Source organism: Lissotriton helveticus, chromosome 1_1 (genome assembly GCF_964261635.1).
Source record: "Lissotriton helveticus chromosome 1_1, aLisHel1.1, whole genome shotgun sequence".
In the NCBI taxonomy this organism is placed as follows: Eukaryota; Metazoa; Chordata; class Amphibia; order Caudata; family Salamandridae; genus Lissotriton; species Lissotriton helveticus.
Window position 1 is genome coordinate 216,791,898 of NC_136057.1, and position 12,718 is coordinate 216,804,615.

A 12,718-nucleotide genomic window follows, 5' to 3' on the forward strand; every position below is an offset into this window, starting at 1 on the left:
CTTAATACCGGCAACCATCTTAAGAAACGTAGTGATAGTTGGGACACTTCCAAATGTTGATAAGGTCATTTTGTGGAGCGACCTCTCCGAGCCTGGATAGCTCAGCCGGGAGAGCATCAGACTTTTAATCTGAGGGCCCAGGGTTCAAGTCCCTGTTCAGGCGGTTTGGTTAAAGAAAAGGTATATCAATTGCATACTCTTTTCAGGATCCAATGAATGGGGAGTCCTATTAGAGATGTTTCAAAAAAGTCTTAATCAAGTCATTACATACCCATCTGTCTTCTACATTCTTTGACAAGGGTTAAGAAGTCTTACCCAAACTGTATCATGTAGTTTGACATGTTGATTATCTTTTACCCAATTCAATGTTCAAAATGTAAGGTAGTGTCCGATTAACTTGATAAAGTTGGTCAACAGCTGATAGGTCATCTTTTTATTTGTGAATCTCTGATCACCGTGTTGAATCAGGTCGGATCTCTAGTGCAATGGATAGCGGCTTGGAGTCCTAGACGAATGTAGCAAAAGCATTCAAAGGCTTTGTGTTCAAACACCAGCTGGGTCAATTTTATCCCTCCTCCTATTTTATAACTAATTGAAACAGTAACAAGCAATGCCTGCGTCTGCATCACCAGAAACATTTACCAACATGGCAGTGAAAGAAAGTCTACTTAAACAGAGACTGTTTGCTTTGAAAACATTGCATAATCTATGCCCAAGAGGAAATTCCCAAAGATACTGCTGAAAATGTCATTTAGTAGGTAGTAATAGTATTTGGCACTTTATTGATTTCACAATGTCATTTTAGACACATGATTTCTAAGTCAGCCGAAATGAGATAGTACAAATTTCAGGATTTAAAATGGATTACGTGTGCTGCTGAAATTTCAAATGCTTAACACCTTCAATGCTACAGGAGATTTTCCTCCTGTGCTGAATGATCTGTAAATCCATTGTTCATGACGAGCTCAGCTCGTCATAAGCACACGACAAGTGTACTGCACGACGAGCTGAGCTCGTCATGAGCATGGAAGGGGTTAAAACATCAATTTGTTATTAAACTCTACAAATTTGATTGCTAATATATGTAACCATATTAATACATAGAGTGTAGGTCAATGTACGTCCACATTTGTTTAGCTGATTTTAAGACAGAGTATAGCAGAGCCTGGATAGCTCAGTCGGTAGAGCATCAGACTTTTAATCTGAGGGTCCAGGGTTCAAGTCCCTGTTCAGGCGGTTGCTTCCTTGAAAGAAAAATTACTCTAATTGGATGCTCTTTTTGTGTTCCCCTGCATGACGAATAAGATATTCCATTACTAAAATTGCAAAAACGTCTTTCATGGAGTTGTGAAATGCACATCTGCCTCATATATCATGTGCCATTTGACTAAACTTAAGTCGTACGTAGACTTACCTAAGGTATCATGTAACTTGAAACGGTGAATATGATTTCCCCAATTCAATATTCAAAATAAATCCATGGTTATAGTATCAAATGAACTTTATAAAGCTGATCAACATTATTTCATTTCAGAATATCTCTGCACCTAATCAGAGCGTATTGGCTCTGTGGCGCAATGGATAGCGCATTGGACTTCTAGGTGAATGTAAAAAAGATATTCAAAGGTTGTGGGTTCAAATCCCACCAGAGTCAGTTTTATCCCTATTTATTTCATAACTGTTTAAAAGAGTAATAAACAGTGCATGCATGCTTCTGCTTCACCAAAAAGGGCAGTGAAAGGAAGTCTATTTTAAATAGATACTATTCAAATTACGCAATCTTTGCAGAAGAGGAAATTGGCAGCTGTACTTATGAAAATGTAATTTACTCAGAAGTAAGATTTTGGGCCCTTCCTTAATTTTACAATGTCAATAAAAACATATGACTTCTAAGTCAGCAAAAAAAATGAGATAGTAGCAAATTAAGGACTTACAATAAGGTTAAATTTACTGAAGAGATTTCAAATGCTTGAAGTACCAATTCATTATTATATTCCGCGTATTCAGTACTTAATACCGGCAACCAACTTAAGAAACGTAGTGATAGTTGGGACACTTCCAAATGTTGATAAGGTCATTTTGTGGAGCGACCTCTCCGAGCCTGGATAGCTCAGCCGGGAGAGCATCAGACTTTTAATCTGAGGGCCCAGGGTTCAAGTCCCTGTTCAGGCGGCTTGGTTAAAGAAAAGGTATATCAATTGCATACTCTTTTCAGGATCCAATGAATGGGGAGTCCTATTAGAGATGTTTCAAAAAAGTCTTAATCAAGTCATTACATACCCATCTGTCTTCTACATTCTTTGACAAGGGTTAAGAAGACTTACCCAAACTGTATCATGTAGTTTGACATGTTGATTATCTTTTACCCAATTCAATGTTCAAAATGTAAGGTAGTGTCCGATTAACTTGATAAAGTTGGTCAACAGCTGATAGGTCATCTTTTTATTTGTGAATCTCTGATCACCGTGTTGAATCAGGTCGGATCTCTAGTGCAATGGATAGCGGCTTGGAGTCCTAGACGAATGTAGCAAAAGCATTCAAAGGCTTTGTGTTCAAACACCAGCTGGGTCAATTTTATCCCTCCTCCTATTTTATAACTAATTGAAACAGTAACAAGCAATGCCTGCGTCTGCATCACCAGAAACATTTACCAACATGGCAGTGAAAGAAAGTCTACTTAAACAGAGACTGTTTGCTTTGAAAACATTGCATAATCTATGCCCAAGAGGAAATTCCCAAAGATACTGCTGAAAATGTAATTTAGTAGGTAGTAATAGTATTTGGCACTTTATTGATTTCACAATGTCATTTTAGACACATGATTTCTAAGTCAGCCGAAATGAGATAGTACAAATTTCAGGATTTAAAATGGATTACGTGTGCTGCTGAAATTTCAAATGCTTAACACCTTCAAGGCTACAGGAGATTTTCCTCCTGTGCTGAATGATCTGTAAATCCATTGTTCATGACGAGCTCAGCTCGTCATAAGCACACGACAAGTGTACTGCACGACGAGCTGAGCTCGTCATGAGCATGGAAGGGGTTAAAACATCAATTTGTTATTAAACTCTACAAATTTGATTGCTAATATATGTAACCATATTAATACATAGAGTGTAGGTCAATGTACGTCCACATTTGTTTAGCTGATTTTAAGACAGAGTATAGCAGAGCCTGGATAGCTCAGTCGGTAGAGCATCAGACTTTTAATCTGAGGGTCCAGGGTTCAAGTCCCTGTTCAGGCGGTTACTTCCTTGAAAGAAAAATTACTCTAATTGGATGCTCTTTTTGTGTTCCCCTGCATGACGAATAAGATATTCCATTACTAAAATTGCAAAAACGTCTTTCATGGAGTTGTGAAATGCACATCTGCCTCATATATCATGTGCCATTTGACTAAACTTAAGTCGTACGTAGACTTACCTAAGGTATCATGTAACTTGAAACGGTGAATATGATTTCCCCAATTCAATATTCAAAATAAATCCATGGTTATAGTATCAAATGAACTTTATAAAGCTGATCAACATTATTTCATTTCAGAATATCTCTGCACCTAATCAGAGCGTATTGGCTCTGTGGCGCAATGGATAGCGCATTGGACTTCTAGGTGAATGTAAAAAAGATATTCAAAGGTTGTGGGTTCGAATCCCACCAGAGTCAGTTTTATCCCTATTTATTTCATAACTGTTTAAAAGAGTAATAAACAGTGCATGCATGCTTCTGCTTCACCAAAAAGGGCAGTGAAAGGAAGTCTATTTTAAATAGATACTATTCAAATTACGCAATCTTTGCAGAAGAGGAAATTGGCAGCTGTACTTATGAAAATGTAATTTACTCAGAAGTAAGATTTTGGGCCCTTCCTTAATTTTACAATGTCAATAAAAACATATGACTTCTAAGTCAGCAAAAAAAATGAGATAGTAGCAATTTCAGGACTTACAATAAGGTTAAATTTACTGAAGAGATTTCAAATGCTTGAAGTACCAATTCATTATTATATTCCGCGTATTCAGTACTTAATACCGGCAACCATCTTAAGAAACGTAGTGATAGTTGGGACACTTCCAAATGTTGATAAGGTCATTTTGTGGAGCGACCTCTCCGAGCCTGGATAGCTCAGCCGGGAGAGCATCAGACTTTTAATCTGAGGGCCCAGGGTTCAAGTCCCTGTTCAGGCGGCTTGGTTAAAGAAAAGGTATATCAATTGCATACTCTTTTCAGGATCCAATGAATGGGGAGTCCTATTAGAGATGTTTCAAAAAAGTCTTAATCAAGTCATTACATACCCATCTGTCTTCTACATTCTTTGACAAGGGTTAAGAAGTCTTACCCAAACTGTATCATGTAGTTTGACATGTTGATTATCTTTTACCCAATTCAATGTTCAAAATGTAAGGTAGTGTCCGATTAACTTGATAAAGTTGGTCAACAGCTGATAGGTCATCTTTTTATTTGTGAATCTCTGATCACCGTGTTGAATCAGGTCGGATCTCTAGTGCAATGGATAGCGGCTTGGAGTCCTAGACGAATGTAGCAAAAGCATTCAAAGGCTTTGTGTTCAAACACCAGCTGGGTCAATTTTATCCCTCCTCCTATTTTATAACTAATTGAAACAGTAACAAGCAATGCCTGCGTCTGCATCACCAGAAACATTTACCAACATGGCAGTGAAAGAAAGTCTACTTAAACAGAGACTGTTTGCTTTGAAAACATTGCATAATCTATGCCCAAGAGGAAATTCCCAAAGATACTGCTGAAAATGTCATTTAGTAGGTAGTAATAGTATTTGGCACTTTATTGATTTCACAATGTCATTTTAGACACATGATTTCTAAGTCAGCCGAAATGAGATAGTACAAATTTCAGGATTTAAAATGGATTACGTGTGCTGCTGAAATTTCAAATGCTTAACACCTTCAATGCTACAGGAGATTTTCCTCCTGTGCTGAATGATCTGTAAATCCATTGTTCATGACGAGCTCAGCTCGTCATAAGCACACGACAAGTGTACTGCACGACGAGCTGAGCTCGTCATGAGCATGGAAGGGGTTAAAACATCAATTTGTTATTAAACTCTACAAATTTGATTGCTAATATATGTAACCATATTAATACATAGAGTGTAGGTCAATGTACGTCCACATTTGTTTAGCTGATTTTAAGACAGAGTATAGCAGAGCCTGGATAGCTCAGTCGGTAGAGCATCAGACTTTTAATCTGAGGGTCCAGGGTTCAAGTCCCTGTTCAGGCGGTTGCTTCCTTTAAAGAAAAATTACTCTAATTGGATGCTCTTTTTGTGTTCCCCTGCATGACGAATAAGATATTCCATTACTAAAATTGCAAAAACGTCTTTCATGGAGTTGTGAAATGCACATCTGCCTCATATATCATGTGCCATTTGACTAAACTTAAGTCGTACGTAGACTTACCTAAGGTATCATGTAACTTGAAACGGTGAATATGATTTCCCCAATTCAATATTCAAAATAAATCCATGGTTATAGTATCAAATGAACTTTATAAAGCTGATCAACATTATTTCATTTCAGAATATCTCTGCACCTAATCAGAGCGTATTGGCTCTGTGGCGCAATGGATAGCGCATTGGACTTCTAGGTGAATGTAAAAAAGATATTCAAAGGTTGTGGGTTCGAATCCCACCAGAGTCAGTTTTATCCCTATTTATTTCATAACTGTTTAAAAGAGTAATAAACAGCGCATGCATGCTTCTGCTTCACCAAAAAGGGCAGTGAAAGGAAGTCTATTTTAAATAGATACTATTCAAATTACGCAATCTTTGCAGAAGAGGAAATTGGCAGCTGTACTTATGAAAATGTAATTTACTCAGAAGTAAGATTTTGGGCCCTTCCTTAATTTTACAATGTCAATAAAAACATATGACTTCTAAGTCAGCAAAAAAAATGAGATAGTAGCAAATTAAGGACTTACAATAAGGTTAAATTTACTGAAGAGATTTCAAATGCTTGAAGTACCAATTCATTATTATATTCCGCGTATTCAGTACTTAATACCGGCAACCAACTTAAGAAACGTAGTGATAGTTGGGACACTTCCAAATGTTGATAAGGTCATTTTGTGGAGCGACCTCTCCGAGCCTGGATAGCTCAGCCGGGAGAGCATCAGACTTTTAATCTGAGGGCCCAGGGTTCAAGTCCCTGTTCAGGCGGCTTGGTTAAAGAAAAGGTATATCAATTGCATACTCTTTTCAGGATCCAATGAATGGGGAGTCCTATTAGAGATGTTTCAAAAAAGTCTTAATCAAGTCATTACATACCCATCTGTCTTCTACATTCTTTGACAAGGGTTAAGAAGACTTACCCAAACTGTATCATGTAGTTTGACATGTTGATTATCTTTTACCCAATTCAATGTTCAAAATGTAAGGTAGTGTCCGATTAACTTGATAAAGTTGGTCAACAGCTGATAGGTCATCTTTTTATTTGTGAATCTCTGATCACCGTGTTGAATCAGGTCGGATCTCTAGTGCAATGGATAGCGGCTTGGAGTCCTAGACGAATGTAGCAAAAGCATTCAAAGGCTTTGTGTTCAAACACCAGCTGGGTCAATTTTATCCCTCCTCCTATTTTATAACTAATTGAAACAGTAACAAGCAATGCCTGCGTCTGCATCACCAGAAACATTTACCAACATGGCAGTGAAAGAAAGTCTACTTAAACAGAGACTGTTTGCTTTGAAAACATTGCATAATCTATGCCCAAGAGGAAATTCCCAAAGATACTGCTGAAAATGTAATTTAGTAGGTAGTAATAGTATTTGGCACTTTATTGATTTCACAATGTCATTTTAGACACATGATTTCTAAGTCAGCCGAAATGAGATAGTACAAATTTCAGGATTTAAAATGGATTACGTGTGCTGCTGAAATTTCAAATGCTTAACACCTTCAATGCTACAGGAGATTTTCCTCCTGTGCTGAATGATCTGTAAATCCATTGTTCATGACGAGCTCAGCTCGTCATAAGCACACGACAAGTGTACTGCACGACGAGCTGAGCTCGTCATGAGCATGGAAGGGGTTAAAACATCAATTTGTTATTAAACTCTACAAATTTGATTGCTAATATATGGAACCATATTAATACATAGAGTGTAGGTCAATGTACGTCCACATTTGTTTAGCTGATTTTAAGACAGAGTATAGCAGAACCTGGATAGCTCAGTCGGTAGAGCATCAGACTTTTAATCTGAGGGTCCAGGGTTCAAGTCCCTGTTCAGGCGGTTGCTTCCTTTAAAGAAAAATTACTCTAATTGGATGCTCTTTTTGTGTTCCCCTGCATGACGAATAAGATATTCCATTACTAAAATTGCAAAAACGTCTTTCATGGAGTTGTGAAATGCACATCTGCCTCATATATCATGTGCCATTTGACTAAACTTAAGTCGTACGTAGACTTACCTAAGGTATCATGTAACTTGAAACGGTGAATATGATTTCCCCAATTCAATATTCAAAATAAATCCATGGTTATAGTATCAAATGAACTTTATAAAGCTGATCAACATTATTTCATTTCAGAATATCTCTGCACCTAATCAGAGCGTATTGGCTCTGTGGCGCAATGGATAGCGCATTGGACTTCTAGGTGAATGTAAAAAAGATATTCAAAGGTTGTGGGTTCAAATCCCACCAGAGTCAGTTTTATCCCTATTTATTTCATAACTGTTTAAAAGAGTAATAAACAGTGCATGCATGCTTCTGCTTCACCAAAAAGGGCAGTGAAAGGAAGTCTATTTTAAATAGATACTATTCAAATTACGCAATCTTTGCAGAAGAGGAAATTGGCAGCTGTACTTATGAAAATGTAATTTACTCAGAAGTAAGATTTTGGGCCCTTCCTTAATTTTACAATGTCAATAAAAACATATGACTTCTAAGTCAGCAAAAAAAATGAGATAGTAGCAAATTAAGGACTTACAATAAGGTTAAATTTACTGAAGAGATTTCAAATGCTTGAAGTACCAATTCATTATTATATTCCGCGTATTCAGTACTTAATACCGGCAACCAACTTAAGAAACGTAGTGATAGTTGGGACACTTCCAAATGTTGATAAGGTCATTTTGTGGAGCGACCTCTCCGAGCCTGGATAGCTCAGCCGGGAGAGCATCAGACTTTTAATCTGAGGGCCCAGGGTTCAAGTCCCTGTTCAGGCGGCTTGGTTAAAGAAAAGGTATATCAATTGCATACTCTTTTCAGGATCCAATGAATGGGGAGTCCTATTAGAGATGTTTCAAAAAAGTCTTAATCAAGTCATTACATACCCATCTGTCTTCTACATTCTTTGACAAGGGTTAAGAAGACTTACCCAAACTGTATCATGTAGTTTGACATGTTGATTATCTTTTACCCAATTCAATGTTCAAAATGTAAGGTAGTGTCCGATTAACTTGATAAAGTTGGTCAACAGCTGATAGGTCATCTTTTTATTTGTGAATCTCTGATCACCGTGTTGAATCAGGTCGGATCTCTAGTGCAATGGATAGCGGCTTGGAGTCCTAGACGAATGTAGCAAAAGCATTCAAAGGCTTTGTGTTCAAACACCAGCTGGGTCAATTTTATCCCTCCTCCTATTTTATAACTAATTGAAACAGTAACAAGCAATGCCTGCGTCTGCATCACCAGAAACATTTACCAACATGGCAGTGAAAGAAAGTCTACTTAAACAGAGACTGTTTGCTTTGAAAACATTGCATAATCTATGCCCAAGAGGAAATTCCCAAAGATACTGCTGAAAATGTAATTTAGTAGGTAGTAATAGTATTTGGCACTTTATTGATTTCACAATGTCATTTTAGACACATGATTTCTAAGTCAGCCGAAATGAGATAGTACAAATTTCAGGATTTAAAATGGATTACGTGTGCTGCTGAAATTTCAAATGCTTAACACCTTCAATGCTACAGGAGATTTTCCTCCTGTGCTGAATGATCTGTAAATCCATTGTTCATGACGAGCTCAGCTCGTCATAAGCACACGACAAGTGTACTGCACGACGAGCTGAGCTCGTCATGAGCATGGAAGGGGTTAAAACATCAATTTGTTATTAAACTCTACAGATTTGATTGCTAATATATGGAACCATATTAATACATAGAGTGTAGGTCAGTGTACGTCCACATTTGTTTAGCTGATTTTAAGACAGAGTTTAGCAGAGCCTGGATAGCTCAGTCGGTAGAGCATCAGACTTTTAATCTGAGGGTCAAGGGTTCAAGTCCCTGTTCAGGCGGTTGCTTCCTTTAAAGAAAAATTACTCTAATTGGATGCTCTTTTTGTGTTCCCCTGCATGACGAATAAGATATTCCATTACTAAAATTGCAAAAACGTCTTTCATGGAGTTGTGAAATGCACATCTGCCTCATATATCATGTGCCATTTGACTAAACTTAAGTCGTACGTAGACTTACCTAAGGTATCATGTAACTTGAGACGGTGAATATAATTTCCCCAATTCAATATTCAAAATAAATCCATGGTTATAGTATCAAATGAACTTTATAAAGCTGATCAACATTATTTCATTTCAGAATATCTCTGCACCTAATCAGAGCGTATTGGCTCTGTGGTGCAATGGATAGCGCATTGGACTTCTAGGTGAATGTAAAAAAGATATTCAAAGGTTGTGGGTTCGAATCCCACCAGAGTCAGTTTTATCCCTATTTATTTCATAACTGTTTAAAAGAGTAATAAACAGTGCATGCATGCTTCTGCTTCACCAAAAAGGGCAGTGAAAGGAAGTCTATTTTAAATAGATACTATTCAAATTACGCAATCTTTGCAGAAGAGGAAATTGGCAGCTGTACTTATGAAAATGTAATTTACTCAGAAGTAAGATTTTGGGCCCTTCCTTAATTTTACAATGTCAATAAAAACATATGACTTCTAAGTCAGCAAAAAAAATGAGATAGTAGCAATTTCAGGACTTACAATTAGGTTAAATTTACTGAAGAGATTTCAAATGCTTGAAGTACCAATTCATTATTATATTCCACGTATTCAGTACTTAATACCGGCAACCATCTTAAGAAACGTAGTGATAGTTGGGACACTTCCAAATGTTGATAAGGTCATTTTGTGGAGCGACCTCTCCGAGCCTGGATAGCTCAGCCGGGAGAGCATCAGACTTTTAATCTGAGGGCCCAGGGTTCAAGTCCCTGTTCAGGCGGCTTGGTTAAAGAAAAGGTATATCAATTGCATACTCTTTTCAGGATCCAATGAATGGGGAGTCCTATTAGAGATGTTTCAAAAAAGTCTTAATCAAGTCATTACATACCCATCTGTCTTCTACATTCTTTGACAAGGGTTAAGAAGACTTACCCAAACTGTATCATGTAGTTTGACATGTTGATTATCTTTTACCCAATTCAATGTTCAAAATATAAGGTAGTGTCCGATTAACTTGATAAAGTTGGTCAACAGCTGATAGGTCATCTTTTTATTTGTGAATCTCTGATCACCGTGTTGAATCAGGTCGGATCTCTAGTGCAATGGATAGCGGCTTGGAGTCCTAGACGAATGTAGCAAAAGCATTCAAAGGCTTTGTGTTCAAACACCAGCTGGGTCAATTGTATCCCTCCTCTTATTTTATAACTAATTGAAACAGTAACAAGCAATGCCTGCGTCTGCATCACCAGAAACATTTACCAAAATGGCAGTGAAAGAAAGTCTACTTAAACAGAGACTGTTTGCTTTGAAAACATTGCATAATCCATGCCCAAGAGGAAATTCCCAAAGATACTGCTGAAAATGTAATTTAGTAGGTAGTAATAGTATTTGGCACTTTATTGATTTCACAATGTCATTTTAGACACATGATTTCTAAGTCAGCCGAAATGAGATAGTACAAATTTCAGGATTTAAAATGGATTACGTGTGCTGCTGAAATTTCAAATGCTTAACACCTTCAATGCTACAGGAGATTTTCCTCCTGTGCTGAATGATCTGTAAATCCATTGTTCATGACGAGCTCAGCTCGTCATAAGCACACGACAAGTGTACTGCACGACGAGCTGAGCTCGTCATGAGCATGGAAGGGGTTAAAACATCAATTTGTTATTAAACTCTACAAATTTGATTGCTAATATATGGAACCATATTAATACATAGAGTGTAGGTCAGTGTACGTCCACATTTGTTTAGCTGATTTTAAGACAGAGTTTAGCAGAGCCTGGATAGCTCAGTCGGTAGAGCATCAGACTATTAATCTGAGGGTCCAGGGTTCAAGTCCCTGTTCAGGCGGTTGCTTCCTTTAAAGAAAAATTACTCTAATTGGATGCTCTTTTTGTGTTCCCCTGCATGACGAATAAGATATTCCATTACTAAAATTGCAAAAACGTCTTTCATGGAGTTGTGAAATGCACATCTGCCTCATATATCATGTGCCATTTGACTAAACTTAAGTCGTACGTAGACTTACCTAAGGTATCATGTAACTTGAGACGGTGAATATAATTTCCCCAATTCAATATTCAAAATAAATCCATGGTTATAGTATCAAATGAACTTTATAAAGCTGATCAACATTATTTCATTTCAGAATATCTCTGCACCTAATCAGAGCGTATTGGCTCTGTGGTGCAATGGATAGCGCATTGGACATCTAGGTGAATGTAAAAAAGATATTCAAAGGTTGTGGGTTCGAATCCCACCAGAGTCAGTTTTATCCCTATTTATTTCATAACTGTTTAAAAGAGTAATAAACAGTGCATGCATGCTTCTGCTTCACCAAAAAGGGCAGTGAAAGGAAGTCTATTTTAAATAGATACTATTCAAATTACGCAATCTTTGCAGAAGAGGAAATTGGCAGCTGTACTTATGAAAATGTAATTTACTCAGAAGTAAGATTTTGGGCCCTTCCTTAATTTTACAATGTCAATAAAAACATATGACTTCTAAGTCAGCAAAAAAAATGAGATAGTAGCAATTTCAGGACTTACAATAAGGTTAAATTTACTGAAGAGATTTCAAATGCTTGAAGTACCAATTCATTATTATATTCCGCGTATTCAGTACTTAATACCGGCAACCATCTTAAGAAACGTAGTGATAGTTGGGACACTTCCAAATGTTGATAAGGTCATTTTGTGGAGCGACCTCTCCGAGCCTGGATAGCTCAGCCGGGAGAGCATCAGACTTTTAATCTGAGGGCCCAGGGTTCAAGTCCCTGTTCAGGCGGCTTGGTTAAAGAAAAGGTATATCAATTGCATACTCTTTTCAGGATCCAATGAATGGGGAGTCCTATTAGAGATGTTTCAAAAAAGTCTTAATCAAGTCATTACATACCCATCTGTCTTCTACATTCTTTGACAAGGGTTAAGAAGACTTACCCAAACTGTATCATGTAGTTTGACATGTTGATTATCTTTTACCCAATTCAATGTTCAAAATATAAGGTAGTGTCCGATTAACTTGATAAAGTTGGTCAACAGCTGATAGGTCATCTTTTTATCTGTGAATCTCTGATCACCGTGTTGAATCAGGTCGAATCTCTAGTGCAATGGATAGCGGCTTGGAGTCCTAGACGAATGTAGCAAAAGCATTCAAAGGCTTTGTGTTCAAACACCAGCTGGGTCAATTGTATCCCTCCTCTTATTTTATAACTAATTGAAACAGTAACAAGCAATGCCTGCGTCTGCATCACCAGAAACATTTACCAAAATGGCAGTGAAAGAAAGT

At 37.4% G+C, this 12,718-nt stretch overlaps 9 non-coding genes across 9 annotated transcripts; all 9 read left to right on the forward strand.

Moving 5' to 3' along the window:
* Window positions 1-1,163: 1,163 nt before the first annotated feature.
* On the forward strand, window positions 1,164-1,236 carry TRNAK-UUU (transfer RNA lysine (anticodon UUU)). The gene has a single exon. It is a non-coding gene; the product is annotated as a tRNA-Lys (tRNA).
* Window positions 1,237-1,563: 327 nt separating this feature from the next.
* On the forward strand, window positions 1,564-1,654 carry TRNAR-UCU (transfer RNA arginine (anticodon UCU)). The gene is given in 2 exon segments: window positions 1,564-1,600; window positions 1,619-1,654. It is a non-coding gene; the product is annotated as a tRNA-Arg (tRNA).
* A 1,518-nt stretch (window positions 1,655-3,172) lies between these two features.
* On the forward strand, window positions 3,173-3,245 carry TRNAK-UUU (transfer RNA lysine (anticodon UUU)). The gene has a single exon. It is a non-coding gene; the product is annotated as a tRNA-Lys (tRNA).
* Window positions 3,246-3,572: 327 nt separating this feature from the next.
* On the forward strand, window positions 3,573-3,663 carry TRNAR-UCU (transfer RNA arginine (anticodon UCU)). The gene is given in 2 exon segments: window positions 3,573-3,609; window positions 3,628-3,663. It is a non-coding gene; the product is annotated as a tRNA-Arg (tRNA).
* A 1,518-nt stretch (window positions 3,664-5,181) lies between these two features.
* On the forward strand, window positions 5,182-5,254 carry TRNAK-UUU (transfer RNA lysine (anticodon UUU)). Its single transcript has one exon. It is a non-coding gene; the product is annotated as a tRNA-Lys (tRNA).
* Window positions 5,255-5,581: 327 nt separating this feature from the next.
* Window positions 5,582-5,672, forward strand: TRNAR-UCU (transfer RNA arginine (anticodon UCU)). Its single transcript is given in 2 exon segments — window positions 5,582-5,618; window positions 5,637-5,672. It is a non-coding gene; the product is annotated as a tRNA-Arg (tRNA).
* A 1,918-nt stretch (window positions 5,673-7,590) lies between these two features.
* Window positions 7,591-7,681, forward strand: TRNAR-UCU (transfer RNA arginine (anticodon UCU)). Its single transcript is given in 2 exon segments — window positions 7,591-7,627; window positions 7,646-7,681. It is a non-coding gene; the product is annotated as a tRNA-Arg (tRNA).
* A 1,918-nt stretch (window positions 7,682-9,599) lies between these two features.
* Window positions 9,600-9,690, forward strand: TRNAR-UCU (transfer RNA arginine (anticodon UCU)). The gene is given in 2 exon segments: window positions 9,600-9,636; window positions 9,655-9,690. It is a non-coding gene; the product is annotated as a tRNA-Arg (tRNA).
* A 1,518-nt stretch (window positions 9,691-11,208) lies between these two features.
* On the forward strand, window positions 11,209-11,281 carry TRNAN-AUU (transfer RNA asparagine (anticodon AUU)). Its single transcript has one exon. It is a non-coding gene; the product is annotated as a tRNA-Asn (tRNA).
* Window positions 11,282-12,718: the final 1,437 nt, after the last annotated feature.